Source organism: Mytilus trossulus, chromosome 1 (genome assembly GCF_036588685.1).
Source record: "Mytilus trossulus isolate FHL-02 chromosome 1, PNRI_Mtr1.1.1.hap1, whole genome shotgun sequence".
Lineage (NCBI taxonomy): Eukaryota > Metazoa > Mollusca > Bivalvia > Mytilida > Mytilidae > Mytilus > Mytilus trossulus.
In genome coordinates, this window is record NC_086373.1 from 7,026,741 (window position 1) to 7,045,727 (window position 18,987).

An 18,987-nucleotide genomic window follows, 5' to 3' on the forward strand; every position below is an offset into this window, starting at 1 on the left:
TCTAGTCTTAGAAACACTTAGATACATGATTTTTATTAGCTGTTATTGGCTTTGAACTAGCTTTTAGTAACTGTGAGTACATGTACTTTCAGATCAGTACTTCGTGTGTTTTTTGTTGTGATGGATTAGGGATGGATATATACGCAGCCACGTCCATGCATGTTTTTGTTTTGTTTTTGTTTGTGTCGAACTTATGTGACGAGTTAAGCCTTTTTCAACTGATTTCTATATGTTGTTCTTATGTCGTGCTATTACACCACTGTCACAGGTTTTGGGAGGGTTGAGCGCTCACAAACATGTTTCACCCCGCCACAACATTAAGGTGCATGTCCCAAGTTAGGAGCCTGTAATTCAGTGGTTGTCGTTGGTTCACGTCTGTCATATATTTGTTTTTCGTAAATTATTTTGTTATCAATTAGGCCGTTAGTTTTCTCAATTGAATTATTTCAAATTTTTCATGTCGGGCCCTTTCATAGTCGACTATACGGTATGAGATTTTTTAATTGTTGAAGGCCGCACGGTTGCCTATAATTGTTTGCATCCACTTTATTTTTAACTTTGGTGGATAGTTGTCTCATTGGCAATCAAAAAATTATCATACCAAATCTCCTTATTTGTATAACTTATAACATTACAATTTACGAAAAACAAACAGGAGAGTCATGAACCCGACGACAACCATTGAATTACAGGCTCCTTTCTTGGAATAGGCATATTAAGTTAAACATGTTGGTAGGTCGTTAAATGTAAGCACCTAAAAAAAGTTGCAATATTTTTTTAATTTAATAAATATAAAGATACAACTTCTCTTTACGTCTGTACACTTTGGTTTCTGTTGTTGCATCAATGTTAGTTAAAGTGATATTAAATGTGGTAACAAAAATACAAAACATTTAAAACTATAAAAATGTATTAACCACTGAGTTATAACAGTGTTGGTTTATCTTGCAAACTCTTGTTACTGTCTTAAGTCTTTGCAAAGAATATTTCTCGTTCTATCAAGTTTCCATATCCATTTTTTATATTGGTAACGGAGACGTTTTCAGTCGGAAAAATTATGTGAAACCCCTTGTTTTCCGAAGTTAGCATACTTTTATTCGGTTGTTTTTGGCTAACTGTTAAGTATACTCTTAATTGTTTATTACTTGTTAGTTTTCTTTCAATATTTATGCTTTAGAACTACTGAAATATTTTTCTCCAATTGGCATTAAAATTGCGTCATTTATCATCGAATTGATTGTGAAAGATAAAAAATCAACTTATTGATAAGGCCACACGAAATTATTATTTTTAAAACAATTGCACCGTGAATTTAAGTCGTTTAAAAACATAAATTTATACGTTCTTCCAGCATTAGGAAACCTCCCCACCCAATCCGCCGTTCAAGATTTTCTTTAAAGAATAAAGAAAAATATGTCGTTTGTTTGTATTGATATATAGAAAATAACAATGTCATACTACACATATATGTCTCCTTTCGTTTGAGGACAGTCTATTTGAAACGTAAATATTTTCATTTCATTTAAACTCATTTCTATTTTTATTTTTTTTTCTGTAGGAAATAAATTGTACCATTCGTCATTAAAAAATCGAACTTTAGTTGATTGATTATTATTTTGGAAAATATAATTATAAGGAGATGCGGGTATGGTCGCAAATGGGACGAGTGTGTAAACCGGTTTTAAGATAAATTATTGTTTTATCATAAAATTTTATCGCAAAATAAATCACAATTGAATGTACCCTAATGGCATACAATTGAAATGTAAAATTTGGTTTTAGGGCAAACTTTAATTGTGTCATAAACATGAGTATTATTATATGTACCCCAGTAAATATGAACGACGTATAGTCGATACACCTGATTAAATAATCACTATAGGGTTGACCATATATGGATTTTTTACCTTACAATTCCGAGAAATCTCCGCCCATTTTACATATAAAGTAGATACCCACTTAGGAATACTTCACAATACTCTAACAAGTTGAAAGGTTTGCACGTGGAGAAATAACACCCAAGAAAAAACAGTAAAAATGTGTGACGACGACGTAGCCGCTTTAGTTGTAGACAATGGATCTGGAATGTGTAAAGCTGGATTTGCAGGAGATGATGCTCCAAGAGCTGTATTTCCATCAATTGTCGGAAGACCCAGGCATCAGGTTCGTTAATTTCTTTAGTTTACTAATTACAAAAAAGGGGTCCAAACCGATCAAAATATGTTTCATGTACCAAGAAAAATATCACAATTTAAAAGGGCCACCCCTTTTTCCACTTACACTTGAGATTTTTTACCAATCAGTTTGATAACTGATAAAAAAAAAAATCCCCAAAAATGTTAGTTGTTTTACTCTTACCAGTCGAGTCTGATGCGTTGTTCACTTCCTAAACGTAGCGAAGGCTGTCCTAATGAAAAAGTATAAAGTGTCACAAATGTACCAAGAAAAATACCACAATTTTAAAGGGCCACCCCTTTTCCCACTTACACCTAAGATTTTTTACCAATCAGTTTGATAACTGATAATTTTTGTTTTCCCCAAAAATGTTAGGAGTTGTTTTACTCTCATCCGTCGAGTATGATGCGTTGTTTACTTCATAAACGTAGCGACGGCTGTCCTAATGAAAAAGTATAAAAGTTTTACAAATGCAATATTTTTTTCTAAATTAAAAAATGTTACCAAAAAACAATTCTTCCATAATAACAGTTCTCCGTAAACATTAAACTATTTGATTTTTGTAAAACAATTGGGTTATATTTATGGGGTGATAATCATCTCAGAACATGATGTCTGCTAGAACGTTCCTCCTTCCGCAATGTCGGCGAAAACGTCCGAAATTATTTACAGTATTCAAATTTTAGATCGTTTAGATTGTCTGGTTTGATTTTACCTATCACAGTAGTATGCTGACCACTTTCATTAAGAATATTAGTTGATATAAAGATATGTCTAAACTATTTAAAGGATTCTTATTATTTTTGTGTCGGATTGCAGCAATCTTGTAATTCGATGATTTTTTTTCTGTTAGATGGTTTAGAAAAAATATTTGGTTAGTTCGTCACCGCTTTAATAATTTTTGACAATTACTTTAAAAAATGTCCGGCCAAGTTAGACGTGGAAAAGATTAATATATGCTGACATACGATATCATGCCCTCCTATTGCGGGAAGTAGATAAAGTGGTGTACATTGGCCTTCTCGTGTGGAGCCTTTATCAGCGAACGATAACCGACAATTGCGACATGCTCCAATGGCAATATTGTATTGACATCATGTCCTAGATTGTGCAAAATGAACACAAAACAATGTTGGTCATGGACATATACACAAAACAAATATGAAAAACTCCGTTATGATTATTAATTACTGAATTGTTCTATGAGATGCATACTTTTATTATAATATTTATTGTACTTGATTCATCTAAGCTGTATTGCTTTTTGAAGCGACACTGGATAATATATATTACCTTGAACAAACTGCAAACACAACTTCTGACGATATAGCTAAACAAACTCTAATTTTACCTCTTAAGGTGGTATGGGAGTCTAAAATAAAAATGATAGAATTTGTTCATACTTTGCCAAAATGTAGTATCTATTGATACATGTTAAAAAATATTATAAAAATGATAGGTCACCGTGCATTTTTTCAAGCTACGGGTCGTGACAAAATGACACATTTTGTATGGATTATACAGGAAAAAACACCATTTTGTGAATAGAAACTAAACGAAATGATAGAATTGTAAAATAAATTAGGAAAATATAGCTTTCAAACAATGCTTTGATCATATCAAAAGAAAAGATAGGGTCACCGTACGTTTTGTTCGGCTAAAATACAAAGTAGGAAAATTCCATGAACAATCCAACAGAAAATGCACTGTTTTAGAGTTACCTCCCCTTAAAATGACAATTTCAAAATATTTAAAAACAACCAAAAATAATCTTCACTTGTACATATATTTATATTTATAAGTTATATTCTTATAAATTGGATCTTTTAAATGTAAAAACACATGAAATATCTGCATTCTTGCATCAAATTTTGCTAATTTGATAGAAAATATGGACCTTAGATTCTCTGTTTTTTACAATCCAAGATGGCGAAAGACACCCATACCACCTTAAAGTTTATTTTTTCTTAATCTGCAACAATCAATTCTATATGATCCTATATCTAAAAGTACAAATTTCAGACCGATACACTATTAGCAAACTTTTATGGAAGGGATCAAAATTAAAAGTCGCAATTAATTAACGATTAACAATATTTTGCTTTAAAGTTTGGTTTGAAAATGCATACGAAACACAAAATTGGATAAGAAGTTAATCTGATGACATAAGTGATTATATATGAGTTAAACCTCATTAATCTGAAGGAACTGTTGCCAAACTTAGTCTTCGATAAGTGTATACTAGTGATCTACCAAGTTCCATGCAAACATGACCACTCAATCAACCATTGTTCTCCAGGTGCGGGAATTTCTCGCTACATTGAAGACCTGTTGGTGACCTTCTGCTGTTGTGTTTTTTTATTTTGGTCGGGTTGTTGTCTCTTTGACACATTCCCCATTTCCATTCTCAATTTTATTGCCTAATCGATTCGGTGTATAGTATTCCTTGCAATTTTATTAAGTAACGCATTACATACCACACATATATCTCGTTAGGTATACTTATGTAAGTATTATTGATTGATTAATAACATTAATTGATTGATTAATAAAATTAATTGATTGATTAATATCTAAATACAAAAGTATGTACTTCTAGTAGGTATGTTTCATGTGTATACATGTAAATGGTATAATATGAAATCCATTTGGATTCAAATAAATATTTCTGAAAACAAACAAACAAACACAAAATAAACGTACAAAGTTTAGTTTTTGATTAAGAATTTTATAGATATTTAAAACAATAATGCCAAATAGTTGGAGCCGATTTTTCATATTGAATATCCTTTATCATTTAGGGTGTGATGGTTGGTATGGGACAGAAAGACAGTTACGTTGGTGATGAAGCCCAGAGCAAAAGAGGAATCCTTACATTGAAATACCCAATTGAACACGGAATTGTCACAAACTGGGACGATATGGAGAAAATCTGGCATCACACTTTCTACAATGAACTCCGTGTAGCACCAGAAGAACATCCCGTTTTACTGACAGAGGCTCCACTTAACCCTAAAGCCAACAGAGAAAAGATGACACAGATTATGTTTGAAACCTTCAACTCCCCAGCTATGTACGTTGCCATTCAGGCTGTATTGTCCCTGTATGCTTCAGGTCGTACAACTGGTATTGTGTTGGACTCTGGTGATGGTGTTTCACATACCGTACCCATTTATGAAGGTTATGCCCTTCCTCATGCCATCATGAGATTAGATCTCGCCGGACGGGATCTCACAGACTATCTTATGAAAATTCTCACAGAGCGTGGATATTCATTCACAACCACAGCCGAGAGAGAAATCGTTAGAGACATTAAAGAAAAATTATGTTATATGGCATTAGACTTTGAACAAGAAATGTCCACAGCCGCATCATCATCATCATTAGAGAAAAGCTATGAATTGCCCGACGGACAAGTTATCACAATCGGTAATGAAAGATTCAGGTGCCCAGAGGCTCTTATGCAACCTTCATTTCTCGGAATGGAAACTGCCGGTATCCACGAAACAACATACAACAGTATCATGAAATGTGATGTTGATATCCGTAAAGACTTGTATGCCAATACCGTACTTTCTGGTGGTACCACTATGTACCCAGGTATTGCTGACCGTATGCAGAAAGAAATTACTTCATTGGCTCCATCAACAATGAAAATCAAAATCATTGCTCCACCAGAAAGGAAATATTCCGTATGGATCGGTGGTTCCATCTTGGCTTCACTCTCAACCTTCCAACAGATGTGGATCAGTAAACAAGAGTATGACGAGTCCGGTCCATCCATCGTCCACAGGAAATGTTTCTAAACAGATACATTACCTGATTTGGATTGTGCAATGTCGTCCCATATCATCTAACATATCATCAAACGTACAAGGCAGTATTTCATGTTATCCGTCACTCGTTATATCTAACAGTCAAGTGTTCAAATTTTCTCTTGTTATACATTTTTTATATTTGTAATAAAAACATAAAGGTACCATATATTTAAAACCTTACATACAATAAACATTATGGCGCTCTTTTTCTAGACTCGATTCTTTTTTTCCAAAAAGTATTGCCCTGAAAATATTATAGACGTTTACTGTTTGTCTTTCCTTCAAGGAAGTTCCTTAGAAAATTGTTGACACATTTATGTCTCTTTCCTGGTTTTTATAGTTTAAGAATGTTATCTTGTATGCATATCACATTTTTGTTACACGTTTATCTTGATTTGTTGTTGTTCTGAATTGCGTAATCCTGATGTTTCGTATTTTTCAATTGGTATTTGGTGTTAGATTTGTATGTGGGATTACCAGTTTCCAAGGTCCGTCTGTTGCGGATCAAAAAGTTGGGAGATTGCATTAGAGGGGTTCAAGCCGTACTTCAGTGATTCACTTATTAATCAACAAAAAGTTCCCCTTAAAAAGAGCTAAATCGTAACCCTTGCGAGTTGAACGCTCTCTATAACCTTGTTGAAAAACGTCACATTCGTTTTGTCAGTAGCATGTAATTCTTATTGGCGTTAGTCGCTGTCTCATATTTGTTTTTCGTCGTATATATATTACTAATGTGATCATTTTCGTAGGGTTAAATATTTCGCAGTGGTGTCTTGCCATGGCTTTGTTTGGACTTGTTTGTTTGCTTTTTTTTTGGCCTTGAATGTTTATCCCTAATATTTTATTAACTGTGCATTTACATTCAGATATCGCCGATCAAATTTATTCGTTCATAGTGTATTAATTTACGTTTTTTGATTGAGTTGAGCCTGCCAATATTTTATCGTATGTTTTTCTATGTTGTGATTTTATGCTATTGGTTTAGAAAAAGGGAGAAGGTTTGGTACCATTAAAACGTTTAATCACGCTGCAAATGTTTGCACCTGTCCTAAGTCAGGAATCTGATGTACAGTAGTTGTAGTTTGTTTTCTGTAATTTATACGTATTTCTCGTTTCTCGTTTTTTTATATAGATTAGACCGTTGTTTTTCCCGTTTGAATGGTTTTACACGAGTAATTTTGGGGCACTTTATACTTTCTGGTTCGGTGTGAGCCAAGGCTCCGTGTTGAAGGCCGTATATTGACATATAATGGTTTACTTTTTTAAATTGTTATTTGGATGGAGAGTTGTATCATTGGCACTCGCACCACATCTTCCTATATCTATGTGATAGTTATACAATTTTAACTCGCATAATGATCATTTAATTTTGTCAGATTCGGGATTAAAGAAGCTCGGTTTTTGGAACTAGTGAATCATGTCAGTTTTTTTTTAAAATATGTTTGTCTCGTAGGTTTTTATTTTCTAGATCAATTGTACAAAAGGGGATAAATCATAACCGTTTAATCAGCGTTTTCGAGGTCTTTTAAACTATAAGGATATGTGATGTTTGGTAAGAAGACAACTCTAAATCAAATTGAGTTCCCCTCTAGCCGGTTTTTGCAACCATAGGTCACCACACTGCCTTCAACAATGAACAAAACCCGACATGCCAAAAAGTGAATCGGTTCAAATGTGATGTATTTGAAGAAAATTCCAACTCCCTGGTTTATGAATTAAAAAAAATGGACGTTAATTAAGCAACCAACAATCAATCAATATGAATAAAAAGATAAACAAAAAACAAATATCACTGACCGAAACCGTCCCTCTAGACTTGGACCGCGGTGTATTGAACTGCACTAAAAAGACCGAACTATAAATCCGATGATATTTAATTTTTATGGGCATATATTTTTATCAGAAGAATGTCATTTTGCAGTATATAATCCTTAATGCAGATCTAATGATTCGAATCGGTTCACCCCAGTTATAGAAAGAAAACGCACTATATATATATATAGAGTTGAGCAAAGTTTACAAAGAGGATTATTCAGTTTATGTTTAAATTGACGAGATTAGTTCAAACAGAAGAACCGTCTTTATAAACAAGTTTTAGACGATATCGACTGATGGCTAATATTTCCTATTTTTTAGCCCGTTCATCACTTGGCGTCAATCGTCTGTCGCCTTCGACGTAAACTATATTTCAAGAATCTTCTCTGAAACTACTGGGGCAAATACCTTCCAACTGAATGTCCTTTATGGTATATTTTTAATACAATGTATCAGAAGTTTTGATTCCTCAACAAACATGGCCACCATAGCTAAGAATGGAACATAAATACACGGACGACACTCGGCTAACCGAGAGATTGGTCGGTTACTCTATATTGAGTATGCGGCTATATCGGCGGTCGGTCTGTTAGTCGGGTTGGTTAAGTCTGTTAATCAGGTGTTATCGAGACAATAATTGCAAGTTCAGTATGTTTCATTGTATAACTTTTTAAATATATTTTTGTCATAAAAATCATTAATGTCTGACAAAACAATTCAATATACCGAATACAGTGGTGTAATTACTTTTATTCTAGCTTCGATAAACGATCTATAAAATGAAAAGGCGGGTTACCCATCAATTAATTTATACACATTTTAAACACACAAATTGTACACAAAACTACTTGTGGTTGAATTTACTTGCATGCACTATTTTAAATATAAAAAAGACCGGCATTATGTTTGTTAACCATATTAATATCATTGTGTGAAAAATCTACACGAAAATCTGTATTTTGGTGACATTAATCAATTTTCATTAACAACCTGGTCTGTTAATGGGTCGGATGTATAAAACCCGGTCTGTGAATTGGTCTGTCAAGAGTTATGAATGGCATTAGTATAATATCATTGCTTTACGGGGAGTTATCGGATCAAATGGTTAGGCTCCAGACGAATGGCTAAAATATACGAAAACAACACATGAACAATGAAACATAAATTTAGACAGTGGAAATTACAGGTGTAATATTTAAGTATTATTAATTTCCTCCAAGAATAGTCGCATACATCATGTGGATTCTTTCGTTGTTATGAATAACACCAATTTGTCACCTGCATTGGTATCAAATATATACATCAGAGATAAATGTCAATTTTATTTTTTTAGAACCCGCGGCAAAGTACAATTTGTGTCCTTTAAATGATATCTAAAATTGTTTGTTTTGCCTTTTATTAAACAAATTGCTATGCGTATAAGCATATATACCACATACTTGCGCAACGCCTTTTAGTTTTACTGAAATTTGCGTAGACTTTGAAATGTTTTTTTACAGATGGAAAATGTTCTTTGATAGATATCATTTTGTCAGACACTTATCTTTTTTTTTAAAGATAGAGAAACTGTTGACAGCAATAAAGGAGTGATTGCCCTTGAATGACAATTTTTACACAATTTGTCCATGTTTGCTTACATTGAAAAATATTCTCTGAGACTACTGGGCCTAGTACTTATAATCTTTAACTGGATATTTGTTAAGGAATCTAGTTAATAAATTATATCCAGAGCTTTGATCCATCATCGAACCTGGCTGCCATGGCGAAAAATAGATTAAAGTGCCAAATGCAGTTTTTTTTTTAGCTTACATCTAAAAAAAAAATAAAAAAAAATAGAGCATTTAGAGCAAATCTGACATGATGTTAAAATGTTATATAGGTCAAAATATATCGGCTCGTAAATTTTCAGCCGAATCGAACAACCCATTATTAGGTTATGTCATTACATTGTTGATTGTAAGGACATTTTTCATTTTTGGATAATCATCTTGAATATTATCGACGATGAAATAAACTGTTTAGAGCAAAAATATTTAGCGAAGTAAGATAAAAAAAAAAGTTTATATGACCAAACTTGTCAATTGACCAGTCATTGCTCTTTGAAGTCATCTAGTTAGCGTGCCTTACTTTAAAAATCTTTTGCTTTGAAACTACTAAATCATTTTGAGCCAATCCTGGGCTGAATGAGTTTCAGAGTATTGCTAGATTTTGTATTTTATTTCCTTGCACGCCAAGAAACATAGCCACTATGAAATGCTTTTTTTTGTTGCTTTGAAGAAAATTTAAAAGATACAAAGAATATTAGATTTTCAGCAAAAAGTTACAGATGAGCGATTCAGGCTCTTTAGCGACTCTTGTTGAGGTGCGAGGCTTAAGAATTGGTCACCTTCTTCCATCTTCAGTTTTTCAATTTCATTTGAATAGACAATACTATTGACCTAGATTTTACAAGCATCATAGAGGGGGGGATATACACTAAGTTTCTTTTTCTTCGTCTAGAAATATTCCAGTAGCGCCTGCATATGAATTCCAAGTTGATACGATATTCAAAAGCTTACGTTTCCTATCATGGTAAAAGTCATTCATTCGAATGTTTCACAGACGCCGTCACGAGTTAATTAACTGTTTTATTTAATATGGAATATCTATGTCACAGATGACCAAACACAATATGTTCCAAACTATTTTAACCACCAAGTCATTGATTGCGGTATCGTCAAATGTGTACTTACCAAAGTAATGCAGCAGATTCTGCTAGTAAAGCAGGATCTGCTTATACCCTTCTGGAGAACTTGACATCGTCCCCAGTTTTAGATTGGTTAGGATTACCCAGTATATGTAGGATTGGGGGAAATTGTTTATTTTCGACGTCTTTGTTTGTTTTTGTCATAACATTGCCATTTTCTCCGTGCGTGTGTATTTTATTTTGCCATTACATTATCAGTTTCTCCCTACGTGTAAGATTTTGTCATATATATATAAAAAAGAAGATGTGGTATGATTTGCCAATGAGACAACTGTCCGCAAGAGACCAAAATGAAACAGCCATTAACATCTATAGCTCACCGTACGGCCTTCAACAATGAGCAAAGCCTATACCGCATATATATATATATATATATATATAGTCATCTATAATAGGCCTCGATATGATAATGTAAAACAATTCAATTGGAGAAAACTAACGGCCTCATTTATATATAAAAATGAACGAAAAACAAATATCTAACACATAAACAAACAACAACCACTGAATTACAGGCTCCTGACTTGGGACAGACACACACTTAAATAATGTGACGGGGTTAAACATGTAAGGCGGGATCCCAACTCTCCCCCTAACCTGGGATAGTGGTATGACAGTACAACATAAGAACGAACTACTAGTATACAATTCAGTTCGAAAACGCTTAACTCATCAGACGGACAAACATAACGTTGCTAGTTTCTCTTGCGTGTGAGTTTTTGCCACAACTTTGCAAGTATCTCCCTATGTGTAAGTTTTTGCCATAACGTTATCAGCTTTTTTCTACGTAAATATTTGTTTTACCGTACCGGTGCCAGGTTGTGAGTTTTTGTCATAAAATAGTCATTTTTCCCTACGTGTGAGTGTTTTCTTGATATTATAACTCCCAACGTAGAAGTTTTGCCATTGCATTTCCGGTTGATCCCTACATGCGAGTTTTGCCATATCGTTGCCAGTTTCTACCTACGTGTATTTTTTTGACATAATGTTACCAGTTTCTCCCTACATGCGAGTTTTTCACATAATGTTGCCAGTTTCTCCCTACGTGTGAGTTTTTGCCATAGTTTTGTCAGTTTCTTATGTTAAGACTTTACATACATAAATTAAGTCGTATAAGAAAAACAAAATTAGTATGTTAAAATTGATGTATGCCTTTTTGTGCTTCGTTGTTACATTTGTTGTTTTTACAGTGATATTAAGATGATAACACATTATTGACTGCTGTACCCTTATTTTTTACATTTTTACTCTTTGAGTATGTTTGTTTTGTTCATTCATCGTTGACAATGTAAAGGAATTTGATGCGACTGTCATAAAAGTGAGAGGTTTAGCTAGCTATAAAACCAGGTTCAATCCACCATTTTCTACATTAGAAAATGCCTGTACCATGTCAGGAATATGACAGTTGTTATCCATTCGTTTGATGTGTTTTGACTTTTGATTTTGCCTTTTGATTTTTGATTTTCCTTTTTGAATTTTCCTCGGTGTTTAGTATTTTTGTGTTTTTATTTTTCCTACGCGTAATTTTTACCATTATAGTGTTATCAGTTCCTCACTAGGTGTGACTTTTTACAAAGAGATGCAAGTTTCTCCCTACGTGTGCGTTTTGCAATAGTGTTATAAGTTTCTTTCTACTAGGCTTGTGAATTTTGACAAAACGTTATCAGTTTCTTCCTACTTGCAAGGTTGCAATACCGTTGTCAGTTTCTCTCTACGTTTGAGGGTTGCCATAGCGTTGCCAGTTTCTCCCTACTTATGAGTTTTGCCATAACGTTATCATTTTTTTTCCTACATGTCAGTTTTTCCATAGCGTTGCCATCTTTTCCCTACGTGTAAGTTTTGCTATAGCATTATCAGTTTTCCCCTGCATGTGAGTTTTTGCTCTATCGTTGTCGGTTTCTCCCTACATGTCAGATTTTGCTTTATCCTTGTCAGTTTCTCCCTACATGTGATTTTTTGCTATATCGTTCTCGGTTTCTCCCTACATGTGAGTTATTGCTATAGCGTTGTCGGTTTCTCCCTACCTGCCTACATGTGAGTTTTTGCTATACTAGTATATCGTTGTCGGTTTCTCCCTAAATGTGACTTTTGCTATAGTTTCTCCCTACGCATGAGTTTTTGTGATGTCGTTATCAGTGTTTCCTATATATTTACGTGTGATTTTTTGCCAAAGCGTTATCAAACCCCCCTACATGTGAGTTTTTGCTATAGCGTTATCAAACCCCCCTACATGTGAGTTTTTTGCTATAGCGTTATCAAACCCCCCTACATGTGAGTTTTTGCTATAGCGTTATCAATTTTTTCCTGCGTTTGAATTAGTATTGAATGTCCTATTGGTATGATCTGCTGCTTCTTGGAATACAGTATTTCAAAACTTTTCAATGTGAATTTCTTGTGATTTCTCCTTCCCAATCCTGTCAAACTATAATTCAAGAAGTAGTCATTTGTACTTTACATCATGACACTTGAGTCGCACATTGAATTCATTATATGGTTTCTATTTAAGATTTTGTAATGTTTGGTTTAAGTTACACATTTGTTTTTCGTTCATTTTTTTTATGCAAATAAGGCCGTTAGTTTTCTCGTTTGAATTGTTTTACATTGTCATATCGGGGCCTTTTATATCTGACTATGCGGTATGGGCTTTGTTCATTGTTGAAGGCCGTACGGTGACCTATAGTTGTTAAGGTCTGTGTCATTTTGGTCTCTTGTGGATAGTTGTCTCATTGGCAATCATACCACATCTTTTTTTTTATATCTACTCTATTTGTTTGTTGGTGAAAAGTTGTCTCATTAACTATCATACCAATCTTCTTATTTCTATATTGTGTAAATACTGGTCATAAAAATCTTAAGGGTCGAGTTGTCTTTTAGAATGTTTGGCCATGGTTTATAATTAAAAAAAATACAGTTTGTAATCCAACGTTTTGGTAACAGACCAAAATGGCTGGTGATAAAAAGTTGGGCAAATTTATTAGAATAATTACTCCTAGCATAGATGTAATACCCATATCTATCTATGGGTATTACATCTATGCTCCTAGCTAACCGCTTTATGTCTGTATACCTTGAATTTGCATCAACATGTTTTAATGTGCATGTTAATTTATTTGTACATGTATCTTTTCTAGTGTACTTTGGTTTAAGAATACATGTATATGAATATAAACATTTATTTATATATGCGTGTGTTTAGATAGACCAATAATATAAAATAAAAATATTTGACGCTTTTATATTGAACAAAACTAAGCTTTCTTAGTTTTGAAAATAAAAGATTTGTTACTTTTAAAATTACAAAATCTGCACTTTTAGAAGTGTAAAGGACATATGTAAACATTTTTGAGAACAAAATAACAAAATAAATAGCAACGTATGGGAAAAAACTTGTACGTTAATGAGACAACATTTATGTACGTGTAAACATGGTCTATTAATCATTATGTATGGTACGAATTTGAACTAAAGGTGTTTGTTTACTAGATTATTTCATAAATCCATAATTAGATATACCTGTATAGTATGTAAAGTATGTCAACACCTATACCTACCACATGATAGATATTATTGGGCAATCCATATAAGGGAACATAGGTATTCCCAAATTTGGTATTGATTTCTTACGATATGAGTTTATTTCTTGGAAAACTCCGCCCCTTCGCTTTTCACTGCATAAATACGACTGAAATTTCTCACCTATCTTATTAACCCATTAACTGAAGGTTTTAAAGACGTGTTAGTAAAACAAGAGAAAGGAAAATGTGTGACGACGACGTAGCCGCTTTGGTTGTAGACAATGGATCTGGAATGTGTAAAGCTGGATTTGCAGGAGATGATGCTCCAAGAGCTGTATTTCCTTCCATTGTTGGAAGGCCAAGACATCAGGTTTGTGTGAAATTTTACTACTAATAAAAGTCGAAATTACGAACTACAGAAAAGAAAATCATATGGAAATATCAAGTTGTCTTGTGCAGTACTTAAATTGATTACAGTTCGTAAAAGTTTTATCGAGACAACAAATTATGAATAAGGGACGACATCAAAAGATCGATGTAGGATAAAAAAACTTAAATCAAATAGTTTGGGGGTAAAGATTCTGCAAGTTTTGTATATTTAAAATTGATTTTTACATTTAACCCTATCATATGTATAGGTAAATCAATTTTTCCCATATTAAGTTAAGATGAAGGATTGGGGGGTCAGTGAAAAAACTATGTGAATTAAGTTTTTTATCCTACATTGAACTGTTGATGTCGTCCCCAACATATATAAATTCGATTTATTTTATCAATCTGTTATGATATCCAGTACAACACCAGGTGTTAATTGTTGAAACTATTATATATGGAAATATTAATGTAATCAAAATACTTTCACGACAATAAGCAAATCATAACGTGAAAAAAAATACTACATATAAATTTTTCTCACAAAACTAGGCTACAATTTTCGTTTTTCGTCTTATTTCTTCAATTCCTCAGTTTTATTTTCCATCTGAAAGAATAAAATATGAACAAGAATAACAATTTATAAAGAAGAACAGTTTATTAAATATATAAAGCTGATCGTATGTGTCAAGTTTTAAAAATATACATAAGTTAACTAAAATAATAAGTGCATGTGGCATATAATTGGGGGCGTATGTCCGTACATCTAGTTATCTTGGGTCATGATCTGTGTACATTGTTCATTAATATCATGTCATGGTAGATTGCAATAGATTATAACATTATATAATTCATGATTAGTAACATTAATCTAATAAGTATTGATATCGTATTTACATATGATTCAACGGGTTTAATCAGCACATACCGAATATAGCCTGGGATCCTGGCCAAGTCTGCTCTACGTACCAAACAGTTAGTCATAGACCAACCCTTACGTAGGAAATTAGAACATTTACTGATATAAGTCTGAAATCAGTTTCGGACGCCCCAAAATTACAACATTTACTGATATAAGTCTAAAATTAGTTTCGGACGCCCCAAAATTACAACATTTACTGATTTAAGTTTCGGACGCCGAAATTTTTAAAGTGTTATTTTTTATAAAATAATCCAGACTTCATTTCTGAAATATTTTTTCTTTGAAATTTAGAATTGAACTATTCAAAAAAATATATGTTCCTATACGCAATGTCAATAGTCAGTGTATTGGGATCCTTACTTCTGGTAGAGGTATTCACAGAGAACTCAAAACTGTGTGAAAAAACACAGAATATAGGTTAGGTAGCAAGTTTCCATTCCTATACACACAGAGTAGGAATGTATTATAGTTTTCAATGGAAAATTCATATAAATCTCTATTAAGAACTCGTGTGCAGTGGCGGATCCAGGGGGAGGGTTCCGGGAGTTTTGGCCTAAGATAACACATATGAACAACCACACCACATCTTCCTATATCTAATCTACAAATCAACTCAAATATTTTAAATTAATATGTCTTATTACAAGTACATCATTTCAGTCCGTTAATTTGCAAGATTTTTTATTCCCAAATTATTTATTTTAGGGCGTGATGGTTGGTATGGGACAGAAAGACAGCTACGTTGGTGATGAAGCCCAGAGCAAAAGAGGAATCCTTACATTGAAATACCCAATTGAACACGGAATCGTCACAAACTGGGACGATATGGAGAAAATCTGGCATCACACTTTCTACAATGAACTCCGGGTAGCACCAGAGGAACACCCCGTTTTACTGACAGAGGCACCACTCAACCCTAAAGCCAACAGAGAAAAGATGACACAGATTATGTTCGAAACCTTTAACTCTCCAGCTATGTACGTTGCTATTCAGGCCGTATTATCTTTATATGCTTCTGGTCGTACAACTGGTATTGTGTTGGACTCTGGTGATGGAGTTTCACATACCGTACCCATCTATGAAGGTTATGCCCTTCCTCATGCTATCATGAGATTGGATCTCGCCGGACGGGATCTCACAGACTATCTTATGAAAATTCTCACAGAGCGTGGATATTCATTCACAACCACAGCCGAGAGAGAAATCGTTAGAGACATTAAAGAAAAATTATGTTATATGGCTCTAGACTTTGAACAAGAAATGTCCACAGCCGCATCATCATCATCATTAGAGAAAAGCTATGAATTACCCGACGGACAAGTTATCACAATTGGTAATGAAAGATTCAGGTGTCCAGAGGCTCTTATGCAACCTTCATTCCTCGGAATGGAAACTGCCGGTATCCACGAAACAACATACAACAGTATCATGAAATGTGATGTTGATATCCGTAAAGACTTGTATTCTAATACCGTATTATCTGGTGGTACCACTATGTACCCAGGTATTGCTGACCGTATGCAAAAAGAAATTACTTCATTGGCTCCATCAACAATGAAAATCAAAATCATTGCACCACCAGAAAGGAAATATTCCGTATGGATCGGTGGTTCCATCTTGGCTTCACTCTCAACCTTCCAACAGATGTGGATCAGCAAACAAGAGTATGACGAGTCCGGTCCATCCATCGTTCACAGGAAATGCTTTTGAGAAGTTAAGAACTCGGGCTACGTTGCCTCCTAGATCTGTGATATTTGTATGTCGACAGGGATTGTGCAATTTTGTCATACTGTTTTGTTGAAATAAATATGAAATAAAACCATATGAATAATATATTTTGTGAAATTTTCTCTAATAGGGTTTTAACGTACGAGTACATATTGTAAATAATATACCAATGCCTGTCCTTCTTTTTGATCATGTTTCTCAAAAGTACTATTGTTTGAATTTTATTAGGGAGAGTCAATCAAGCTTAAAGTTTCGAAGTTTCGATGACATTTTAGGTTTTCGTCAGTTATCCCAAACGGATCGTTGTAAAATTTATGCAATCTATTATCCTTTTAAAATATATTCTTCCCATTGTTTTTGTTGATTTACAGATATCTCGTCGTCTAATTTTCGTGTGACACATTCGTTTTAAACACTAGCATATTATATATACATAGCAATATCTGAAGTAAATCAGATCTCGTGTATGAAACATTGCAAAATTAAGGTTCAATAATACGAACTTTGTATGTATTGTTGTGATTATCCAAAACGTCATTCTCATTTGTATGTGCTGGTCTCAAGTCCGAAGCCTAAAACAATGCCGTTGTCGGTGATTACTGTCTGCAATACGTTTTCTTGTTTTATTGTTTAATATAAAGGTTGTTTTTCTCATTTGAATTGTTTCACTGGCATGCACGTTGTCATGCTGGGCCATTCATGGGTACTGTTGAGGTTAAATAAATTCATTTAAGTGTTGTAATATTTCAACCTAGCATAATATTGTGAAGGTATTGTATCTATTTACAAGATATTTACTAGACTATACTTCAGCGATTGTATAGTAGATAACCCCCAAGACAAGATAACGATTGTTCAACTCCATGATAGAGAGGCAACTATTTTTTTCTCTAAATAACTCTGATGTAAATATTTCTCTAAATAACTCTGATGTAAATATTTCTCTAAATAACTCTGATGTAAATATTTCTAATATGGAGATTTGAACCCTCTAAAGAAGAAGGGGAGACAACCATATAATGTAGTAATAAATATCCAATATATTTAATTTCTGGTTTGTACAGACATGATTATTCCAATGACTACAATTGGAATGCTATCATTTTCTTTTAGATAGATAAGATAAGATAAATAATAGTTTATTAAAGCGTCACATATTGATCTACATTGAAATACATAAAAAAACGTTAACATCATAAAAAAAAGGATCAATACCACAGGCACTTGTTTCTGTCAATGTGGGGTTTACTATCCATACCAGTACCAAAAAAACACAAGGTAGCTAACGGAAATTTTCAATCTGTTCACTTCAACCAATATTTTTGTAATTTCCTTTGACTTGTTCACGAATAAAAGTACACCAGTCGTTCGGTAATTGACTTATCTTTACAATGAAACAAATTTCACGTACCTTGAGAATACCCCTCAAACAGAATAACACACTTGAGATGAGAATTATTGACCTTTTTCCAGACCATTGAATTTGTAAGTACTAAACTTCCGGTTAACTTAGGAAGTGAATATAACTGTGCAATCCCATTGGTCACATTTTTCTGGTTACTGGTAACTAGTATAAATAAACAGGTAACCAGATGAATTAAACCAATGACATTGCACAGTTATATTCATTTCCTAAGTTAACCGGAAGTTTAGTCCTTACAAATTCAATGGTCTGGAAAAAGGTCAATAATTCTCATCTCAAGTGTGTTATTCTGTTTGAGGGGTGTTCTCAAGGTACGTGAAAGTTGTTTCATTGTAAAGATAAGTCAATTACCGAACGACTGGTGTACTTTTATTCGTGAACAAGTCAAAGGAAATTACAAAAATATTGGTTGAAGTGAACAGATTGAAAATTTCCGTTAGCTACCTTGTGTTTTTTTTGTACTGGTATGGATA

The 18,987-nt window shown here is 33.6% G+C and overlaps 1 pseudogene; it reads left to right on the forward strand.

The window, feature by feature from the left end:
- The first annotated feature begins 1,899 nt into the window (after positions 1-1,899).
- LOC134713724 (actin-2-like) lies at positions 1,900-17,196 on the forward strand (annotated as a pseudogene).
- The last annotated feature ends 1,791 nt before the right edge of the window (positions 17,197-18,987 follow it).